This window comes from Dysidea avara, chromosome 9 (assembly GCF_963678975.1).
Source record: "Dysidea avara chromosome 9, odDysAvar1.4, whole genome shotgun sequence".
Lineage (NCBI taxonomy): Eukaryota > Metazoa > Porifera > Demospongiae > Dictyoceratida > Dysideidae > Dysidea > Dysidea avara.
Window position 1 is genome coordinate 34,727,413 of NC_089280.1, and position 8,172 is coordinate 34,735,584.

General features: G+C 36.5%; 1 protein-coding gene across 1 annotated transcript in view; it reads left to right on the forward strand.

Moving 5' to 3' along the window:
• The window catches only part of LOC136267727 (kinetochore protein Nuf2-like), a 57,923-nt gene that overhangs the window by 28,913 nt on the left and 20,838 nt on the right, over positions 1-8,172 (forward strand). The window lies entirely within an intron of this gene.

Consider the following 8,172-nt stretch of genomic DNA (forward strand, 5'->3'; position numbering starts at 1 on the left):
TCGATCATCAGATGCTAGTGTATCATTTTATGGGGTGAGTGATCTGTAGTTCTTTCACCTATCAGGTAAGTGTGCCCTGATCACTCATACCACAACTGTATTGGGATTTTCTGATGTATACACCCTTACCCCTCAGGGTTCATGTGTATATATCAGCAAAATTCCTCACAGCAGTGGCATAACTATTACATATGTAACACCTGGTGAAGGGATCTAGATACTTTGGCACCTTATTTAATGACAGGATTATGTAAGTGTCCACATTAACAGGTTCCTGTGTACAATGCTATAATATTTAGTGCAGAAACTGACTTGGAAAATCAGGACTTCACTCATGACACTAGTAGTTGGTACAGGTGTACTTTAATAAAATTCTTTCTAGCAGTTTTGTGTGCTGCAGAACATTGTGCAGTATTGCATAGAGCTAAGCTATACCCACGTTTCTAGTTTTTCACAGGCACATGCTGGTAACGTTGTCTAGATTGTTGGTGGAAGAATCATGGAGGAAAATAGGTCAGTGTTTGTGTGTGTGTGTAACAACTTCTAACTGTCCATGTCACATAAAGAATGAAGTTCAGGTGGTGTTCACATGTTTTCCTTTGAGACACAATACAATTTTCTAAGCCCACGACTGATATAAATAATAGTGCACTGTGTGATGGTTAAAATATTTCACATGGAACTGTAGAAAAATCAAATGGAGGCTCAATAAATATTTGGTTCTATATATTTCATTTATGTTTTATGATGGTTTGAGGAAAAACACTGCCATTATATATGAAGATATAATGAGTAGTATGCAACATGTCATTTGTGACCGTCTCAGCAAAAACCAGTCTAGTTTGCATGTGTATTGAGAAAAATGAAATTTTAAAAAGTGGTGAAATTATGCGTGTTTAAAAAGAAATTTTTATGCAAGATATAATCGAGCTGTTACTCAGGAAAGGAAATTTTAAATCGATTAAACCATCTTATTCACCTACTCATGGGGAGTTCGAAAATCTTTGTTTTGTTTCTGAAGCCCCCATAGCACGTGTGTTTGTTTACAATGCGGTAGATGTAAACAAAATCATTGCCATTTCTTCAACAAAACCACCTTCATACACCTATGCACAAGTGACTGTAGGGCTAAAACTATACCTTGGCTGATCTGCCAATCCATGGTGAACACTGTAAGCCAAATCCCAACTTTGTAGACTAATCCAAATGAAAATTATGACTGGTAATGTAAGCTCCTGTAATTTATTTTTAGTATAGTCACTTACAAATCAATTTCCTAGCTTTTCCTACTTTCTAGCACTGTAATTCCAAATTTACTCACCATAATCGACTGAAATTTTGATGAATCATTCCTTGGACTATGCAGATATGCTGAGAAAATAAAAAGAAATTCATAAGTTGTGTAAACTAGATGGGTTTTCGCTGAGACGGTCACATATGCAATGTGTAATTATTTATAGTAGCTGCTTGTAACGGTGTGTGTTTATTGTAAAAGTATATTAGACTTCCACAATGATGACATGTGGCAGTGACCAGTTCATCACTAACAGAAAACAACTACAAACAATTGTCCATACTGTAGACATGAAAAACACCTTTCTTTAGAATACTTTACAGGATCTTGCCTTATGTACCAATTCATGTGAGCTTATCCTACCCCCTGGTCTCCAGTGTGTTGTGCTAGTCCTGTGGATTATGTACTGACTCCTTGTCTCCTTATAGTGGTTGCTCTTTTAACAAGAGGGTTTGTGTGTTCTCTAAGATATTATTAGTGGTCCATGGTGTGTACATACTGCATGAATATTGAATTTCACAAGTATGTAACTTCTATCCCTCTCACCTGATCACAGATGCAGTGATGGTAGAGGATGTGCAGAGAGTAACATTGACCATGTTGGAAGACAACCTGTGTTAGGGTACCTCATGTGATCAGTTAGATACAACAGATGAAGGAATAGAAGTAGCCGACCAATAAAGGACATCTTACCAGGAGTAGATTACTGTTCTCAAGATGATAGCCGCAGCAAATCAGATTTTTGTAATTTCAATATTACACATCAATCAGCTGCAATGCAGTTGGTAATTTTTTATCATCACCATATATGGTATAGTAACAGGGAGTCAGTTTTGATATTGACATCACAGACATGTAACCTCCTGAAGGACTCTTTAAATTCCAATACCTCAGCTATGCTTATACACCACAATGGCACCAAAGTGTTTAACTTATTTAAATTGAGAATAACAGAGAAGCAACTTTGAAAGTGGATAACTGGAGCAGTAGCAAAAGTCAGACAAAACAGATATAGTGGCCTCAAGCCTGGAATTCTAGAAATCATATAGTAGAACTCTTGCTCCAAAATTATAATAAATTACATTTTGGTCCCAACAGTTCTGGCTCAAAAATTATGTGATACCCCTGAAAGAGATAAACATCTTCATAAATCCTGAAGTGTCCATTATGAAAACAATTTCCATACTTTTATACATTGAGTGTTATTTAGATCATTTGGCATTGGCAAGGTGACTGCTGTATTAGAGTATCTCAAGTTTTTTGCAAAGGGGCGGGCGGCACCAGACTAGGCATGGCCTACAATTAGTAGCACACATATATGTGATCATGTGATCTGGGTATCATGTGGTGAGTGTAACATGTAACACATCACAAGCTAAGAGTGTATATAGTCGAGAGATAAATAATTAGCACAAGGTAAAGCTGATCACGATCATGAGTACCACATGTATATCATACAGTATGATAATTAGTCTTGCTTGGCCAGACCACTTTTCTCCCATGGTGCTTACCAAATAGAAAGTGCCTGTGCTCTACTGACCCTTTTTGAAGATATTTTAGTAAAAATTAGTTACAAACGTTTAGAGTTGAAATTCTTAAAGACTACACAATTTTGCATGAGTGTTGGTGACATACCCCTTGAACAAACAGACTACAGGGTACAACCACTAATAAACTACACAACTACAATCACTTTACATGCTACTACAAGGAGGGGAATACAACTAAAGGAATAGGAGATTGTCATCAATATCAATGTCCTGAAGTGCCCAATACCTCAAAATCATTCTGGCTTTGTTCAACCATAGATTTTAGAGGCACAGCACTACAAATCTATAGTTCAACCACAACACAACAGAAAGTTGCTGAAGTTACATAGCCATACTTTTGGTAATGCAAGGGCCTAGCTGTAAGCTGAAGACAAAAAAGGTATTAATTTGATTTATTGTTTTAGCTCCTTGCAATTGGCTAAGCTGTTCTTCCTTACAGGAGTGGTAACAACACTTATAGTCACAAAATACAAAACAAGACATAGCTATATAAGGTAACTACCTGCTGACTCCACCAACTATATTTATAACTACATGCATAGCTTGCTATACTGCTTCTCCGAATACTGTGACTGCTCTATTAGGCCATCTTGATCTTGACTGCTCTATTTGAGTATCTTGATTTTGTCTTCTATTAGACTATCTTTATCTTGACTGCTCTATTTCTCAATCCCACAATCGAAAGTTCCTGGCATGTGTTATAGTGTTGGGCGATATATCGATATTATATCGTATCGTTTGATTTTTTGCTGATATCGAAAAGTATCGATATATTTTTAAGAATCCGATATTTCGATACGATACATCACGTGATCTGAATTTACTGTATTTTAGCTTATTTAATTGTTAATTGTAGCTTTCCATTACCTTCAGCAATTTTCAAATCACTATTACTCTTGTGTATGTGGGCGGGGAATCTCCATTGTGTATAGCTATAGCTACCTACTATCAAATTATGTAAGAAGACTGGCAATTTACATGAACAAATAATGTTACAATATCGTATCGAAAAGTATCAATATCGGTCAATTTTAGTCAATATCGTATCGATATCGTATCGTTCTGAAAATCTTGATATCGCCCATCACTAATGTGTTAAAACATGACATTCTGAGAGCTATTTGCCCACGCAATGGAAACCGCAATCGATCATCAGATGCTAGTGTATAAAACAAATGAGGTAAGTAATCTGTAGTTCTTTCACCTATCAGGTGAGTGTGCCCTGAGTGATATATATATATCACTTATACCACAACTGTCACGGTATCAGGATTTTCTGATATATACAACCCTAACCCTAACCCCCTTACTCCTCAGGGTTCGTGTGTATATATCAGCAAAATCCCTCACAGCTGTGGTATAACTTAGTGTTGTTTTAGTACAGCAAATTCATTTTGGTCTAGTTCTAGTACTCCAATTCTGTCATAGTTTTAGTTAGTATTAGTTCTGGTACCCCATATTTCTGTAATTTAGTTAGTATTAGTTTCATTTTAGTAGTGATTCCGGGAGAATTTTAAAATTAATGGAAATAATTTTTATTTAGCATAGCCTTGTGTAGTACTCCCTGAGGATCTCATAAACACTTAGTTTTTAAAAATCCATTATAGGATGGTGGAGTTATAAGCAATTTTGTCCTTTAAAATAGGCAAAATTTTCTCCATATCTTTCCATTGAAAAAAGTCCCAAAAATGGCACAATTGAACAAATGCTTATAACTGAGCTTTGCACTAACATTTTGAACTTCTTTTTTCTGTTATAAATACCTTAATACATGGACCACAGTGTAACCTTACTTGTAAGACCCTCTGAATAAAGGTCACCTCCATAGAAAGCCACTAAATAGTTGCATACATTTAGCATCTTGCGGATGGCAAAACAACATACACATGGTGAAGTGCAACCACTCTGTTCCACTCATCTCCACTCAAAAATACAATATGCATGCAAAGCAAGGAGTTGTACTGATGATGTATAGCTGCTTATATGATTATTTTGTCTCTTAATGTACAGCTCCTTGACAGCTACCAAAATGGTGCCATCAAAGCGATGAGCCATTTGTGGTACAAATTTGCTCGCTTTTAGCATAGTAATATTGAAAACTACATGGACAAAAATGCTCACCTTGGTGTAACTAACATGTGCTGGGTCGTTTCTTGCAAAAAGAACATAACATTGTGGTGGCTATATTGCAAAATAATCTTATAATTGGCATAAAACTCCACACAAACATATCTGTAGCAGGAAACTAACTGCACCATCGTATTCCTTGCCCCCAGAAACCCTAGAAATGATCCAATTGTTTGATCAATCGCTCGTATGGTAGCGAAATGATTGTGCCAACTCTCCAATGGAAGATTCACGGAGAAAATTTTATGCAAATTTTACGGAATTCCGGAATCGCTAATTTTAGTTAGTGTTAGTTTTAGTGTTAGATATCTTCACATATACTAACCTTGGTAGCACCCCCTAGACTTACAGAAACTTTAGATTTGGTGTTTTGATGTTCAGCACTATTTCCACTTACCATTGTGCACAAATGAACAAAAGCTCTAATAGAACTGAGTTTAAATAACCTAAATAGGCAGAATTAATGCTGAATAGCAATGTTTCAGAGGAGGTTGGACACGATACAAGCACTTCTGAAATTTATTTCTGTTAATTGTGTAATTCTTATATATGACAAGGAGTAAGTGATAGAAGAAATGTTTAGCAATATCCACACCATGTTACCTTGTGCTTCTTAAGATGAACAGCAAATTCTTATTGCAAGGCGGGTGTGTGAGTTTCTAATTCTCTTTTTGATTCTCTGTAAGGCCAAACTAGCGGCATCCGCTCTTCTTTTTCAATACTCTGAGAGGCTTTGTTAACATGCACATTGCTTTCTTCGACAATCATTGTGTTTAAATACGCATACATATGGCGTTCCTATAGTATTACACATGGATTCCACCCAGCGAATGCTTACACACGTGATCCTGTAGATTTCAAGATCAATTTACGTGCCTGGAGTAGTGGGGTTGAATGGGGTTGACCGGCTGAATAGACTAAACTTGAAGTGCACTCTCGAATGGTATTTGTGAAAACTTTCGTGAACACTTGGTTAAACTTTCAATACAAAATGTATGCACTCATGTGTGCATGTCCAACCTCCTCTGACAATGTTTATGGTAGCATTTGCAGGCATTTCCATCTTCAAAGAAAAGTGTTAAGTGGTTATAGTGTACAACACCCTTTTATGTAGGATTGCTTGAGAAAGCGTTTAGTTAATTCTAGTTCTTGAACTAAAAGTTTTAAAGGTTTTGGTTTAGTGCTAGTTTTTGAACCAAAACGTGAAAGAATTTTAGTTTAGTTTTAGTTTTAGAACTAAAATAGACCACAATTTTACTAGTGTACTAGAACTAGAATTAAATTGCTGTACTAAAACTAGATTTAGTTCTAGTTCCTTAGAACTAAAACAACACTAGTATAACTATTACATACGTAACACCGAGATCTAGATACTCTGACACCTTATTAAGTGTCTGGATTATGTAAGTGTCCACATTAACAGGTTCCAGTGTACAATGCTATAATATTTAGTACATAAACTGACTTGGAAAATCAGGACTTCACTATGACACTAGTAGTTGGTACAGGTACACTTTAATAAAATTCTTCCAAACAGTTTTGTGTGCTGTAGAACATTGTGCAGTATTGTATAGAGCTAAGCTATACCCATTGCATGATGTGTCTACTTTATCACAGGCACATGCTGGTAACATTGTTAGATTGTGTCACCAGTTCATCACTAACAGTTTTTGCATTAAAACAACTACAAACAATTGTCCATACTGTAGACGTGGAAAACATCTTTCTTTAGAATACTTTACAGGATCTTACATAATTTCATTACATACCAATTATTCATGTTTGTCCCACCCCTGGTCTCCAGTGAGGTGGTGTACTAGTCCTATGGATTATGTACTGACTCATTGTCACCTTAGTAGTAAGACAACTGTGTTAGGGGAGCTCATGTGATCAGTTAGATACAACTAATGAAGGAATAGAAGTAGCCGAAAAATAAAGGACATCTTACCAGCAGTAGATTACTGTTCCCAAGATGATAGCAGCAAATCAGATTTTTGTAATTTATAATAACATCAATCAGCTGCAATGCAGTTGGTAATTTTTGATCATCACCGTATATGGTATAATAATTATACTATCAGGGAGTCAGTTTTGATATTGACATCACAAAGACATGTAACCTCCTGAAGGACTCTTTAAATTCCAATACCTCAGCTATGCTTATACGCCACAATGGCACCAAAGTGCTAGTGCTTAACATATTTAAATTGAGAAGCAACTTTGAAAGTGGGTAACTGGAGCAGTAGCAAACGTCAGACAAAACATGTTTATAGTGGCCTCAAGCCTGCATAAAGTAGACTTCCACAAATTAATTTACAAAAACACATTTTGGTCCCAACAGTTCTGGTTCAAAAGTTATGTGACACCCCTGAAAGAGATAGTGCCCGTTATGAAGGAAATTTCCATATTTTTATACATTGAGTGTTGATTTATATTAGATCATTTGACAAACAAGCTAATCATTGTTGACTAGGTACAGAGCACAGGCAGATCTAGAAATTTTCAGAGGGGGTTTCAGGTTCCACTCCATAATCGCAACTTCAGCCTAGCTGTATCGAAGACCCAAAAAAAGGTGAATAAATAACTGCTGTGAACACCGTAGTGGTGATTTCAAAGGCAAAACTATGAAGTTTAGCCAGTACAAAAAGGTCCTAATATAATGCAGTATGTACAACCATCTGTATTAGTGATTTTATCACCCACACAAATTGTAGAGGTGCTTATTACAGGTGTACGCCACAACAATTAATTTAAATACTTAACTGTTGTGTAATCATGCATTTTTCAAAGGGAGTTTCCGTGGAAACTTTGAGACCCCCCTAAATCCACAACTGGAGTACAGGAGAATTGGGTCATGATAGCAGCAACAGGATTATAATTTGGTAGTATACGTCTTGAAAGCCACAAAACAGATCTAGAATGATTCTAGCTCCTCAGAAACTCTGTGTACGCTATTTATGTGACCGGGTCTGGGAAACTGGTTTTATCACCCATGACAACAGATTTGATTTTCCAAAGCTACCGTACATGATCATGAATAAACTATCAAATTTCATAGTCAAAACCCGAGTAGTCTGCTTTTCCCAAACACAGTGGCGATCTGTACAAGCAGTCTGGGGCCCTATTGGAGCTCTGGCCAACCTGTGGGTGGATGTACAGCTCCATAAAGACCTGTGCTCCAAATGACAGCCAGTTTTGAAA